The sequence below is a fragment of the Nilaparvata lugens genome, chromosome 6 (assembly GCF_014356525.2).
Source record: "Nilaparvata lugens isolate BPH chromosome 6, ASM1435652v1, whole genome shotgun sequence".
In the NCBI taxonomy this organism is placed as follows: domain Eukaryota; kingdom Metazoa; phylum Arthropoda; class Insecta; order Hemiptera; family Delphacidae; genus Nilaparvata; species Nilaparvata lugens.
In genome coordinates, this window is record NC_052509.1 from 46,690,387 (window position 1) to 46,705,081 (window position 14,695).

At 33.4% G+C, this 14,695-nt stretch overlaps 1 protein-coding gene and 1 long non-coding RNA gene across 5 annotated transcripts in view; one reads left to right on the forward strand and one right to left on the reverse strand.

Annotated features, from left to right (window-relative positions):
- LOC111045005 (COP1-interactive protein 1) overlaps window positions 1-6,975 on the reverse strand; it is a 33,144-nt gene extending 26,169 nt beyond the window's left edge. For 2 of the 4 annotated variants that reach the window (XM_039430927.1, XM_039430930.1), the window contains exon 1: window positions 6,817-6,970. The gene's annotated coding sequence lies outside the window, so the exon portion shown is untranslated. Of the gene's footprint in view, window positions 1-1,520; window positions 1,529-6,816 lie in introns of all 4 variants that reach the window. The other 2 variants (XM_039430929.1, XM_022330307.2) reach the window with 2 other exon arrangements.
- A 3-nt stretch (window positions 6,976-6,978) lies between these two features.
- LOC120351945 lies at window positions 6,979-11,861 on the forward strand. Its single transcript, XR_005571647.1, has 3 exons — window positions 6,979-7,473; window positions 8,155-8,226; window positions 8,808-11,861. It is a non-coding gene; the product is annotated as an uncharacterized LOC120351945 (long non-coding RNA).
- The last annotated feature ends 2,834 nt before the right edge of the window (window positions 11,862-14,695 follow it).

The window sequence follows — 14,695 nt, forward strand, 5'->3', positions numbered from 1 at the left end:
TTTTTTTTTATTTTACAGGTTTCTGCTCTGTTCAGTTGATTTTTCATAGTTAAAAGTTATAAAAGTACATGTTGAAGAACATTTATCTAGTGAAAGTTATTAAATTTTTCATAAAAATGCCAAGAACTTATGTACCAAAAGGAAAACCGAGGGTAACCTACAGCAGTGAAGCTATGCAAAAGGCCCTAACAGCAGTGAAAAATCAAGGACTAACACTTAAACTGGCTTCTCAAACGTATGGAGTTCCACTTTCCACTCTGGGAAAACATTATAAAGAGGAGGGAATAATAAATATAAAAGGAGGTAGGAAAACCGCCCTGTCCGCTGAGGATGAAGCAGCCATAGCTACTTACCTGCAGACATTAAGCTCCTGTGGCGAAGGTCTAACAAGATCTGAAGTATTAAAACTTGTCAGTGAGTATGTAAGGACTAATAATATTGGACAATATTACTGGAAGAATAGTAGTCCAGGAAATGATTGGTTCAACAATTTTCTAAAAAGACATCCCCATCTATCAATGAGAAAAGGTGAACTATTACCTGCCCATCGCCAAAAAGGAGCAGATCCATTTACGGTTCACAAGTTTTATGAAGATTGGGAGAACATCCTAAAAGAAGCTGATATTGACCCAGAGAAAGATTCACACTTAATTTATAATTTTGATGAAACTGGATTTAACCATGACTTAAAAGAAATAAAAGTGGTTGCAGGAAAAGGGACAAAAAGAATTTCAAAAAACATACCAGGATCAGGAAAAAAAATACAACTGTTCTTGCTTGTGGATCTGCTGGTAGAAAAAACCTACTACCTCTTATAGTTTTTTCAGGCAAATATGTCTGGAGCTCCTGGATCCCCAAAACAGTGCCTACCCAGTAACATGTTACACAGCCCAAAAGAAAGGCTGGATGGAGGGAGGTATTTTTAAACACTGGTTCAAAAACGTTTTTTAGAAGGAAATACCAGCAGAAGACATCAGAGGCAATAAGAAAGTTATTTTGTTGTATGATGGTGCAGCATTTCATACAAGCCTGGAGTTAGCAAAAACCGCTGTGAAGAATAATGTTGTATTAGTCCGGTTGCCTCCAAATTTAACTCATTTCATGCACCCTTTGGATAAGACAGTTTTCAAGCCAATCAAAAATCATTGGAACCAGTTAATGATAGAGTACAGCAGAGAACATGCTGGAATACCATTACCAAATGAAGTTTGCTAAAAAACTTGCTGTTGTTTGGGAGGAATCGTTCAAGCCAAAGAACTTGTGCTCCGGATTCGAATCTACTGGCCTTCTACCAATCAATCCAGAAAAGTTCCCTACAACAGCTTATGATCAGATTAAGTTGAAGAGGTTCGTTGAATACAAGAAGAATAATGAAAAAATACAAGCGACCACAGATGAAAGATGTAGCACAGTAATCACAGGATCTCAGATTGATACAGAACTACCTACGACAACTCCCGAGCCACAGCCACGTCCGTCTACATCAAAAACGACCAATGAGCCTGATTTCATCCACAAACCTGTAGGCCTACTAGATTATGTACCAGAAAAACCAGCCGATAAAAAACAAAAAACACCTAAAAATCAATAGGCCTAACTAAAAACATGCCCACACCAAGTAAAAGAACACCATCTAAAATATCCCCTTTTGAAATGTTCATAAGAAAAAAGCTGAGTGAAACTAAGGACACTGATCTTAAGACTCAACCAATCAAAAGAAAAAGATAGATATTTGATGTAGGATCAATAATTACATCCGATGAAGCTATCAAGAAAATGGAAGAACAACAACAAGATCAATTGAAAACTGAAATGCGGAAGAGTAAAGGAGGAATAAGAACTAAAAGTGGAAAGCTATTGCCCAAAAAAGGAGTGCCCGTGATCGAAAATAAGAAGAAAACTGAGAAGTTGAAAACTATAGTTACGTTACGAGCTCAGATTCTGAACAAGAATGTAGTAAAATAGAGCTGAAAGACAGTTCCTCTGAATGGAATGAATTTACTTCTGGAGAAAGTGACAATGAAAATGCCCAGAGTGAAAAGGTCAATCTTTTACTTGAAAAGTATTACACAGTGTATTATGACGAAACATGGTAGCCTACTTGGCAAAGCTAGTGGACTTTTATGATGAAGATTTCTCAAAATTGAAATTTTTGAAGAAATATCTGGAGCAGTTTTACTGGCCACCTCAAAGCAGGGAAGAAACCGAAATTGTGAAGAATCATTTCATTTTTCATGGACCAGTTAAACTTCTTGGATCAGGACCCTTTTCACTAAAAAGACACGGAATCAATTTAATTGATGAAAAACCTGCAGCTGCCACCCTTGAGTTGGAGGAGTCCTTTGCTGGTGCAGAACGCTGGTTTCAGGAGAACAAGCTGTTGCTCAACGTCGGCAAGACACAGAATATCATGTGCACTCTGAGAAACCACTTCAATCATTCATTGAATGAACCGGTGAAGCTTCTGGGATTTAACATTGATCCAAAGTTAACATGGAGTGCTCATGTGGATGCTGTATGCAGAAGATTGTCTCGTGTGATCTACCTGTTGAGAAGACTGAGGTGCTTGCTGACTGAGGAACATTTGATTATGGCCTATTATTCACTGTTCCATAGCCACATTATCTATGGAATACTGCTGTGGGGACACTCTTCACACTGTGAGAGTATTCTTATGCTGCAGAAGAAGGCAGTTTGGATATTGTCATCCAGTGGTCATCTGGAGCACTGTAGGCCACTCTTCGCCAGACTCGGGATTCTCACAGTTTTTATACCAATCTGACAGTGAATTTGAGGGGGTTGCAGAGTGCCTACTCACTTCGAAATGCTCTCGAAGTCAATGTTCCTCGATGTAGGCTAAGTAAGGCTCAGAACTGTTATCCCAATATCGCTATTAAAATGTTTGATATGCTACCTCCATCTGTGCGTCATTTGAGTAACAGTGAGTTCAAGAGGAGACTCAAGTCCTGGCTGCGTGCCAGACCATACTACTCCTTGAGTGAATTTTTTCAGGAGTCTACAGTTGACATTTAGTGGCCATCACCGTGTTTAGCCATCTATGCCATTATGTTTTATTTTTTGACGTGACAGTGTTGTCAAAAACTTCTGTGTGAAATTGTATTTTTGACGTGATGACCTACCCAGCTCATCTGGCTGGTTAATGGTCCTACAAATGAAGATTGAAGATTGAATACAAAACCATGAAGAATGAAGTGAAAGCCTAAATGATTAGTCCAAAATGTAAATAGGTTATTTAAAGACATTTTGTTTCTATAAGAATATTCAAGTTTAAAATTGGTTTCGTTTTGAGTTTTGATCCTTCACACGTTAAAAAAAAGTTTACAAAAGAAGTTAAAAAACATTAAAAAAATTAAATAATATTTTTATAAGCTATCAAGAGTTACAGTGTTAGTAAAGTGGATATATGTAGCTAAGAAACATCAAAAATCTGGTGTGGTACACTCACACAACTTTCCTTGCTCATATTTGAAACTATGATCAGACTTCTGTATATGTGTATATATAATTGTTTTCAGAGTACTTTTTCCTTTGTGTGAACTGTGAAATTCTATGATTTTTTTAGTCGTCATTTTTTTAAAGTTGTCAAAACAGCTGTTCTACAGATGAAATAACTCGACTATGTGTTCTTTTTATGAACTGCGCTACCTACCTACCTCATGCATGAAAAGGAGGTTACTAAGTTTATTTCTCAAGGATGGGGTGGACCCCCCCATTAGTTTCCCAGAAAGAAGACTCATGCCAGTTGATAGAGCTGATAAATAACTATACAGGGGATGAATTTGAAAAAAATCGATCAAGTTATTTTTGAGAAAATCGCGAAAAACATGATTTTTACTTTCCTTGCCCTACTACCATAGGTAAGGAAAGTATCGCTTTCCAAAAAAAATTAAGGTACCCCAATTTCAAGTTTTCTATACATTTCAAGGTCCCCTGAGTCCAAAAACATGATTTTTGGGTATTGGTCTGTGTGTGTGTGTGTGTGTGTGTGTGTGTGTGTGTGTGTGTGTGTGTGTGTGTGTGTGTGTGTGTGTGTGTGTGTGTGTGTGTGTGTGTGTGTATGTCTGTGAACACGATAACTCCATTCCTAATTAACCTATTGACTTGAAATTTTAAACTTAAGGTCCTTATACCCTGAGGACCCGACAATAAGAAATTCAATAAAATTCAATTCAAGATGGCGGAAAAAATGGCGGATAATTACTAAAAAACCATGTTTTTCACGTTTTTCTCGAAAATGGCTCTAACGATTTTCTTCAAATTCATACCATGGATAGCTATTTATAAGCCCTATCAACTGGCATAAGTCTCATTTCAGGAGCTCCGTAATATTCTTGAGAAAAATGGCAGATAATGACTAAAAAGCCATGTTTTTCACGTTTTTCTCGAAAACGGCTCCAACAATTTTCTTCAAATTTATACCATGGATAGCTATTCATAAGCCCTATCAACTGGCATGAGTCTCATTTCTGGGAAAATTTCAGGAGCTCCGTAATATTCTTGAGAATAATGGCGGATAATGACTAAAAAGCCATGTTATTCTTGGTTTTCTCGAAAACGGCTCTAACGAATTTTTTGAAATCCATACCCTGTATAGTTATTTATTAGCTCTATCAACTGACATGAGTCTTTTTCCTGGGGTACTAATGAGGGGTCCACCCAATCCTTGAGAAATGGACTTTGTAACCTCCTTCTCATGCATGAGGTAGGTTTGTACACGGTTTTTACTTTTTTTTTCTTCCATATACTGTGGGTAGGTAGAGCAGTTTATAAAAAGAACACAGTCATAGTCAAGATATTTCATCTGTAGAACAGCTGTTTTGACGAATTTCAAAAAAAAAAAATCGAATTTCACAATTTACATAAAGTAAAAAGTACTCTGAAAACAATTGTATATACACATATACAGTAGTCTGATCGTAGTTGCAAATATGTTGCCGTCAATCGTCATTATGTTATTCCCCTAAATTATTCTCGTTTGATAATGAGGCTTATAGTTCAATGAGCAAGGAAAGTTGTGTGAGTGTACCACACCAGATTTTTTACTAATTATCCGCCATTTCTCTCAAGAATATTACGGAGCTCCTGCAATTTTTCCCAGAAATGAGACTCGTGTCAGTTGATAGGGCTTATAAATAGCTATCCATGGTATAAATTTGAAGAAAATCGTTAGAGCCGTTTTCGAGAAAACCAAGAATAACATGGCTTTTTAGTCATTATCCGCAATTTTTCTCAAGAATATTACGGAGCTCCTGAAATTTTCCCAGAAATGAGACTCATTTCAGTTGATAGGGCTTATAAATAGCTATCCATGGTATAAATTTGAAGAAAATCGTTAGGGTCGTTTTCGAGAAAACCGTGAAAAACATGGTTTTTTAGTAATTATCCGCCATTTTGAATTCAATTTTATTGAATTTCTTATTGTCAGATCCTCTTGGCATAAGGACCTTAAGTTTAAAATTTCAAGTCAATCGGTTAATTAGGAATGGAGTTATCGTGTTCACAGACATAAACACACACACACACACACACACAGACCAACACCCAAAAATCATGTTTTTGGGCTCAGGGGACCTTGAAACGTATAGAAAACTTGAAATTAGGGTACCTTAATTTTTTTTGGAAAGCAATACTTTCCTTACCTATGGTAATAGGGCAAGGAAAGTAAAAAACTTTTATTATGTGAGAATAAGTGGTTCTTAGGTTGAACTTAAAGTCTGAAAAAGTGCCCAACTTGCTTTAAAACCAACTAATAAAAAAAAGGTGAGTTGAGCTACTATATTTTATTTTTACCACTGATTGGTTTTCATTGATGTCTTAAGATGACAAAAACTGAAATTGGGGTGTTCTAGCTTATTTACAATTTATGTGTAAATTGTGCAATATTTTACAAATGCTGATGTTTTACTCCTACAAAACACAGTTTTTGATGCTCAAGACATTATTTTCAGTTGTAGAATCTCTATTCTCCATATCCAAAACTCTAGGCTTTGTGAAGTAAAATATTCCTACCAGAAAAGACAACATTGTGTTTCTATTTCATAGATTTATCATCTCTGAATAACCTACATTTTGTATTCTTTCGTTCGTCCTTATCTTTACTTGAAAAATCTTCTTTGAACTATTCTTGCTAGGCCCTACTGTATAAGGAAAGTAGAGCCCCCAATAATGTACCTAGTGCACAATTATTGGAATATAATGCTTTAAAAAAAATGAATATATTATAAATGTATTTACATTATAGTAAAAAGAACTATAGGCCTAAATAATACACATAGTGCATGCATTCCTGGTTGCATAAAAGAAAGTTTGATGACAGCTGTCTGACAACATTGGGCTATACTGTACGTTATAGTAGGTACTTAGTTGATATTGATAGATCTAAACATGGAATGTTTTGCTAGTGTTGAAAATGTCTATATGCAAAATGAATAATTGATGACTCGATGTTATTTGAAATGGAAAAGCAATTACAATTGGTTCTCTCTTAAACCTTAATCGATTCCTATGTTTATAGTAATATATATTACCTACTTTTCACAATAATTCATAAAATTAATGTATCAATCGAAAAAACCCAGTTATTGGCAGTGTAAGTATGTTACATAAGTAATCATGCATGAGAACATAATCATTATAATAGAATTTATTGAATATTTGAACAAATTACCTATTAATAATTGAAAGTGGAAAAGTTTTAAATTAATTTTGATTAGATCCCAATAATTGCTAGACTAGCCTATTATTCATTAAATTGATATGCTTATTTGAAGAGATAAAAAATAGAAAACAAATTACCTGTACAAATTTTATTTGTTCGATGTGTCACAATATTTCAGTTTATCTAAATCACCACGAAATTAATTAAAAATAAGCCAGTACACAAGAATAAATTAGCAACTTGTAAATGGATGAACGCAAAGAAGCGGCATGTTCGTTTTTGTTTATCAACAATGCAAGTATTACCAACTCAATAACAAATATATTTTATTCTAAGTGCATTGTGCCTAAAAAATACACGCGATAGAATTTTTATAATATATCATAATTTGTTCTTGATATAGTTATCAATATGTGACAGATATATTCAAAATAAAATTAATGATATTCGAGCTTGACTCGAATGATAACAAAAGATAGCTTCTTGAAGCATTTTATCTCGTCACAAAAACAAAAACATTAAAATTGCTCGAGTTGAGGGAGACGGTTTTCAAGTTGATCGAGAGGTGTACTCTAAGTTGGTGCATGGCCAATATTATTGGTACCGTACGGTACCTAATTGGCAATGGTTGGTGTGAATTCAAATTCGCATCAATACTAATGGTCCAGACAATGAATCGTTATAGAGGGAAGACAATAATTTTAGAGCCGCAGTCTTGTTTAGGGTAAAACATATCAAATGTCCCCATCCTTTTCCCCTGTGCTAAGCGGTTGTGGGTGCTTCAAACTTCAAAGGTACCAGTTTTTTGTTTCTCGCATATAACTCGGAGAGTATGTATTTTACGAACATGACTGTTTCATGAAAAAATAGAGCTTAAGTTGCATAATTTCATAAAATATTCATCTCAACTTTTTTTATATCCTCTATAATTCTCGAGATATCCGTTACGGTATTGAAGGGGTGACTTTTTAAAAAAAAACAAGTATTCCATCCAATTTTTTGCTATTTTTGCTCTTATAGCATTTTAAAAATCAATGGGGAAAATCTATGCTAATTATGAGCTAATGGAGCATTAAATTCACTTCAATTTGATGTAGAATTAAACACAGCTGTGCTTAGTGAGAGAAGTTGTGTGTATTTTTGGGTTAAAAATTTTATAAAATAACTTCATAAATTCAATATGAAGTGATAATTAAGTGTTATATTTAAACATAGTTTGGTGTTTTAATTTCTCTAAATTCAAAATGTTCAGCTTATAATATATATTTTTTTGGACGAAAATTGAACTTGAACGTTTTACAGTAGAAACATAACCTATTTTTTGGACATTTTATTAATTTATCAAAATTTGGGAATGGAATAGATTCGGGCCAAGCCTTTTGTTCTTTCCTAATCATATTTATATGATTTGTGATTCTATCCACGAATAAATAAATAATTTCACACGTTTACGCATTTCCCTTCGACTGTTGCAGGGTGATGAGCAAGTGATGACAGGTGGCAAGTGATGATCAAGGTCTAAAAACCTACCGTATTCATAGACCTTGGTGATGAGTAAATCTCCAGTAGGCTATGTATGAATAATATAGCCTACATAGGCCCTATTACAATATGCATAATTATTGTTTCATATTACAATATGCAATTAACATACATAATGTTGTCTTGCAACAACAGTCCAATTGAAAAAGGAACCAATGTGTAGTGAATATTTTGAACAATTTTAATGAGTTTACAATTTCACAATTTATATTTTGCACAATATGTTATGAGGATAAAATATCAAAAGTCTGAATACGTACCACATATGTTCTAAAGGGATAAAGGTGGCATTTTTCAGTTTTTGCTTCCATGCTTAGGCTATATCTTGGAAACAATGCGTTCAACAGACTATTCAAAAATGAATCTTGATAAATTTCCTACAGTATTACTTTTGTGGTATTTTCAACAAGTTTCGATATAGTCGCTCTTGAAAATGTGAAATAGTTGAAATTATTCAAAAATGAATCTTAATACATTTCCTACAATACTACTTTTGTGGTATTTTCAACAGTTTTCGATATAGTCGCTCTTGAAAATGTGAAATAGTTTAAATTAAATATTTTCATCCAATTTTTTGCTCTTTCAGTGCTTATAACTCTGCAACAAAGGAGGCTAGCCCAGCCTGAAGGCCAACGCTGGCAGGAGGCTAGCCCAGCTCAAAGGCCAGTGGAGGCCAATGCTGGCAGAAGGCTAGCCCAGCTTGAAGGCCAGTGAAGGCCAACGCTGTCAATAATTATTTTGTAAATGTCTTGAAAACAATAAAATCTTCTGATAGTAATTCTAGCTTGCAAAAGCAATTCTTGCTTGAAATAGTTTAAATTAAATATTTTCATCCAATTTTTTGCTCTTTCAGTGCTTATAACTCTGCAACAAAGGAGGCTAGCCCAGCTTGAAGGCCAATGCTGGCAGGAGGCTAGCCCAGCTCGAAGGCCAGTGAAGGCCAATGCTGGCAGGTGGCTAGCCCAGCTCGAAGGCCAGTGAAGGCCAATGCTGGCAGGAGGCTAGCCCAGCTTGAAGGCCAATGCTGGCAGGAGGCTATCCCAGCTCGAAGGCCAGTGAAGGCCAATGCTGGCAGGAGGCACAGAGACTTACTCTCTTCTCTGTGACTTATTTTATAAATTATTCGACTGGGAAGGAAATGAAAAATACCTTGCAGTTCAAAGAAGATTAAGTGATATTAGTTGCAATAAAGAATATTATGATACTGTATTTAATAAATCATAATATTCATTGATTTCCTGGGTGAAGTGGATATCTTTAGGCTTTATATTGAAAGGATTGAGTAAATAATTTTGTTATTTCTATTACTTAGATACTCATTGATTGACATAACAATATAAATAAGATTTTTTATGAAGGGTTATACATGGAATTACACGATTTTCTATGTTTGGAACGATTTTCTATCATGTATTACCATACATTGTTACAGACATCCTTACCTAAAACAGGTTATTCTGTTTCAATGTTTCTCATATTTATTTATTGATCCACATGTAGCTCTTAATGAATTATACCATAATGATGATATAACGTATCAAAGCAGTGTATAATGAAAACTATAGACAAAATAATCTACCAGCAACATTTCATAGCAGTAGGTCAAGATCAGGTCATAAAATTACTGTCTTCTTGATAGGTAATATACTACAATTAGGATTGAATTATTTATAATATTTCATTTCAATTCTCATGAAACATGTATGGACTTGTCAATTTCTCTTCAATTCACTTGGAATTCTATAGAGAAATAATGCTTATAGTGGGCTATCTCACATGAAATTAAACTTGATTCATAAAACTATATGCTAATAACTTACCCCACTGAACAAAAGGAGCTTATTTTAATTCCTTCAGAGAGCATGTAAATTGGGTATAAAGTAAGTATTTTTGTTATAAAACATAATGAATGATCAAATTTATAGGCTATGGATTTTTTTTTGATCTGTACGGTAAATTATGCAGACGACGCTGACAACGTTTGTCTAATCAGTATCCTACAACTTTCCACCTCTTTCCTTTCAAGAATATTAAAATAGTTTACCACATACTAAAAGGTTTTTATTTTTCTTAAAGTAGAGTCTCGCATTCAAAAATAAAATTTTATGTGTTTAAAATCAGTTTTATTCACTACTGTTCTATCTTGGCAATTGTAAACAAGCACGAGGAATGAGAAACCCTGACGTAGTTCATATTTTGACCACCAGAGACTGCATGAGTCGAATCTTCAGCCAAATCTGTTCAGCCAAATCTGAATGGGGCCGCGGAATTGGAAATATCTGGAACTCAAAATATCAATGTTAAATGTCAACGAGCTATTATAGTAAACTATAGAGTGGCTGTTGGTGTGCTTACAGCGCTCTCAATGTGTTACACGGCCAACTAAGGGCAGCCATGACAGAGAGAGGCAAGATTTCAAGAAGAGCCAGTCTGCCACTGCAGGAATAGATGTGTTTATTTTTATTCAAATTGATTTCTATCAATATAAAATTATCATTCCAATTGGTACTTTTACGAAAATTGAATGAGGTATGTGTGAGAATATTTAACCTCTAGAATGTTCAGAATCGACTGAGGATACAAAATATAAAATGTAGGTCTATAGGAGTAGGCTAGACTAGATCATGCCGACTATTTCATAACTTTGTTTGTGATATTACTTACAAATTGAATTGCATATGAAACTACAGTCGAGTTGGATAGATTTAGACTTATTAAACATTTCAACTATACACTGTTAATATATTATTTATTTGTATTGTGTAGAGAGTGTCAATGAAGTCATTCATCATACAAAAAGTTCCCACAGTAACAATTTTTTTGGTATGTGTTTGTATATATTGCCATTATTTTATTGACTGCACTATCCCCAACGCAAGGTAACAAGAGGTGTTTTTATGTTGAGAAGATAAAAGGAAATAGTGTGTCAAACTTTTTTAGTTAATGTCTACTATAGTTATGTTCATTCACATCTTTTGTAAGGAGCAATATTATGGGCCAATTGTAGTGATTTCCATTCACGTTTTGTGTTACAAAAAAGAGCAATAAGAACCATGTATAATGTAATGTTCCTCCCCTTAAGCACTGCAAACCGCTATTTGTTAGATTGAGAATTATGTATTTGCCGTGTATTTTTATCTTCAATGTTCATTATTTATAAAGATTAACTTGCTCTCATTCTCTAGTCATTTTGATGTTTATTCGCACAACACAAGAAATAGGTTGAACCTAGAAACGAATATTATCGGTATAAATTTAGTCATATCAGTTTTAGGGCTTGTGCAATTAGGTTTTATAATCAGTTACCGTTACATATAAAGAGGCTTACTAGTGAGTGAATATAAACTTAAAATTGAGGATTTTCTTATAAGAAACTTGTTTATATAATAATGATGAATATTTTGTCTTTATATGGAGAATTTGTAAGACGTTAATGTGATGATTTCTTGTTTTTATGTGGTATGATTATATGTTTTTTATGTAATAATCTATGTAATTTTCTCATGAAGTGGCCTATACAAATTGTGATTTGTCTTTGAAAATAAATGGATTTTGATTCGATTTATAGCCTAAAGCTGGGTTTACACCAAAGTTATTAACAAAATATTATTAGCTTAATCCTTATAGATACTATTACATTGAACGGAACTTGACAAACACATATTATGTTCATCATGTGTATAATAAGTTATGTTCAATCTAATAGAATATATATAGGGATTAAGTTATTAACATTTTGTTAATAACTTTGGTGTAAACCCAGTTTAATAGATTATAAACATGTTTTGTTGAACTGAGTAGCCTACTATTTTACTAAAACTCATAAAAATTAATAATTTTCAACGAGTAGCCTACTATAGCCTTTTACTAGCTACTAAATTCAAGTACTTACTAATAACTATGGAATTCTATTGTGCAAAATTTATATTGTTTGGTGCTAAAGAATGTTACTTAATTCAATTAATTATAAATAAACAAATCATTTTTAGATTGCTAGTCTCTCGTTGGTTCTTTTATATCCATTTGTAGTCCAACTAGATATATATAGAATGTGTACATTAAATTTCAAAAAGTAAACAACTATATTAAATAATAGAGAATATATTATTTTGAATATTATTATAATGGTATGTGGAAGAAATGCATGCTATTTTGTTGAAAATGAAGACTGGACATACAGCTTACATTCTACCAGAATATTGTATATATGTCTATTTTACATATTACAAAATAATATAATCAAGGTCTATAAAGAGACCATGACTATAATAGTATCTATATAATAATAAGAGAGAGTAGGGTTGTGTTTGCTTGTGTGTTCGTTTGTTCACATCAAAACATGTCAACTTGTGGATTGCATACCGGAAAAACTGGAATGATTCAGGTCTCCTAATTTTGAACATAGATTATAAAAATATCAATCTCGTGCACTTGGAAGCCCGAATTTCAATTTTCCTTCTAGATTTTTCAAAATTAATGTTCAAACTTCATTAATAGTACATACGATTTCATAAAAAAATCACCAAATCATATGGTCGGAATTAAAAAAATTTATTATATTAAAGAACTGGATTATACAGTATACAGGTGTAAAGTAGTATAGGAAAATTATTATCAGGTTTTCCGTTGCACCCAAATTTTTTCCGCCATTTTGAATACAATTTCTTTCTTTAATTGAAAGGTGGTCATATGATACATGATTCCGATACAGGATTTCCAGAGAAAAGGTATGGTGAAAACCGCACATCAATATCTCAAACCTTTCAAAATGTATTCTCATTCATTTCCTTTATTATAGTATAGAAGATGATAGATAAAATGGGTGATATATCCATTTATCTATCATCTTCTATACTATAATATAGAGGAAAGAACTGGCTTAAAGACGTATACACACGTGTATAGAGGATAGGGAAATTATGTTTGACGCATCATCACGTCTGATCTACTGGACTGATTTACTTGATATGTTGCTTATAAATAATTCTTAATCAACCGAGGATTCTTATAGGCCTATTTTCAATTCTTCTGGATTTCATTACGTCAAGTTTTAAAATAGACCCTTGCGAAGCACGGGTTATCTGCTAGTGATATATATATATATAATAATGATGATGATGGTATACTAACTTGACTGGAATGAACATAGACATTAGCTTATATGTATGATCATGTTATGCCTGTTATGTGTGATGTTGGGCCGGTATTAGGCGGTAGTTCTATGACATGAAAAAATGATTTTGTACAACTTATTTCCAAAGACCTTAAAGAGATAATCTTAAAGGTCTTTGCTTATTTCATATGATCTGAATATGGCAGAAATATTACCGTCCAATAGCATCCTCAAGTTAGTTTGTTATTTTTTTGACTACCTATCATACTTTGCCTTCTTGTTTTGAACTTGGAGATATTGTAGATACTAAGTAAATAAGTACCGTAAGCTGGTATCACAGAAACGTCAACATAAACTAGTTTTTCGAATGCTTTGTTCAAAATAGCATAAAAATCCAATCTCTAAAATCATAATTTTGCAGTTACGGTATGGCTTTTCAACTTGTAGAGCACTTGTACGGCTAAGCAGTATCAACAATGTAACTAAGGCTTCAAGTAAAGCAATTCAAACAGTTAATTTTATGGATGCATAACAACTGTAATACATACATTTAAAATGCTCAATAAAAATTCAATGTTGTTATTATTAAATATAACTGATTTGCGCCTTGTATTTTATGCAAGTTCACATCATAACAATAGGGCCATTCAAATTTCCCGCCGCTTCTTGCCTCTCTCTGTCATGGCTGCCAATGTTCAATTCGTAACAGGAATAGTGGCCACTCAGCCGCTCTATAGTTTACTATAAGTAAACTAGTTTACTTATAAACTAGTTTAGCTCGTTGTTAAATGTCCACAAACCACTCTCGGTCTCAGACAACACCGTATCGCGCATGCGTTAGTAACGGTTTTTTCCTATTCCATTCAGTCAGATCTTTGAATGTAACGATCTTTGTGATGATGGTTACCAAGCACAGTAACTGAAGCCGTCATTCCATTTTGATGAGGATATTATTATCCAATGATATTTATCATTAAATTCGATTTAATATTCAATATATTATCATTATTTCATTCAATAAAAGAAAGAGTACTTTCAATAATATAATTAATAAAATATAACGGTTGTTATTTAACTAATGTTAAAAAACACTATGACTAAGTCAGCATATATTGTCATTTCAAAGCAAAATCCCAACCTCCTTACCTATATTTTCACCTTTGAAATATCAAAAACCATAATTCTACCTGTTTTCTAGCCCTTTCTAGCATATTACCTAGCCTTATGAAACATTATTAAATATAACTTGAAATAACCTAACCCCCAACCCTTTCACATTCAATACTTTGGATTTCAAAGCAAAATCCTAACCCCCTAACTTAACCTTTCACCTTTGAAACAACAAAAACATAACTCTACCT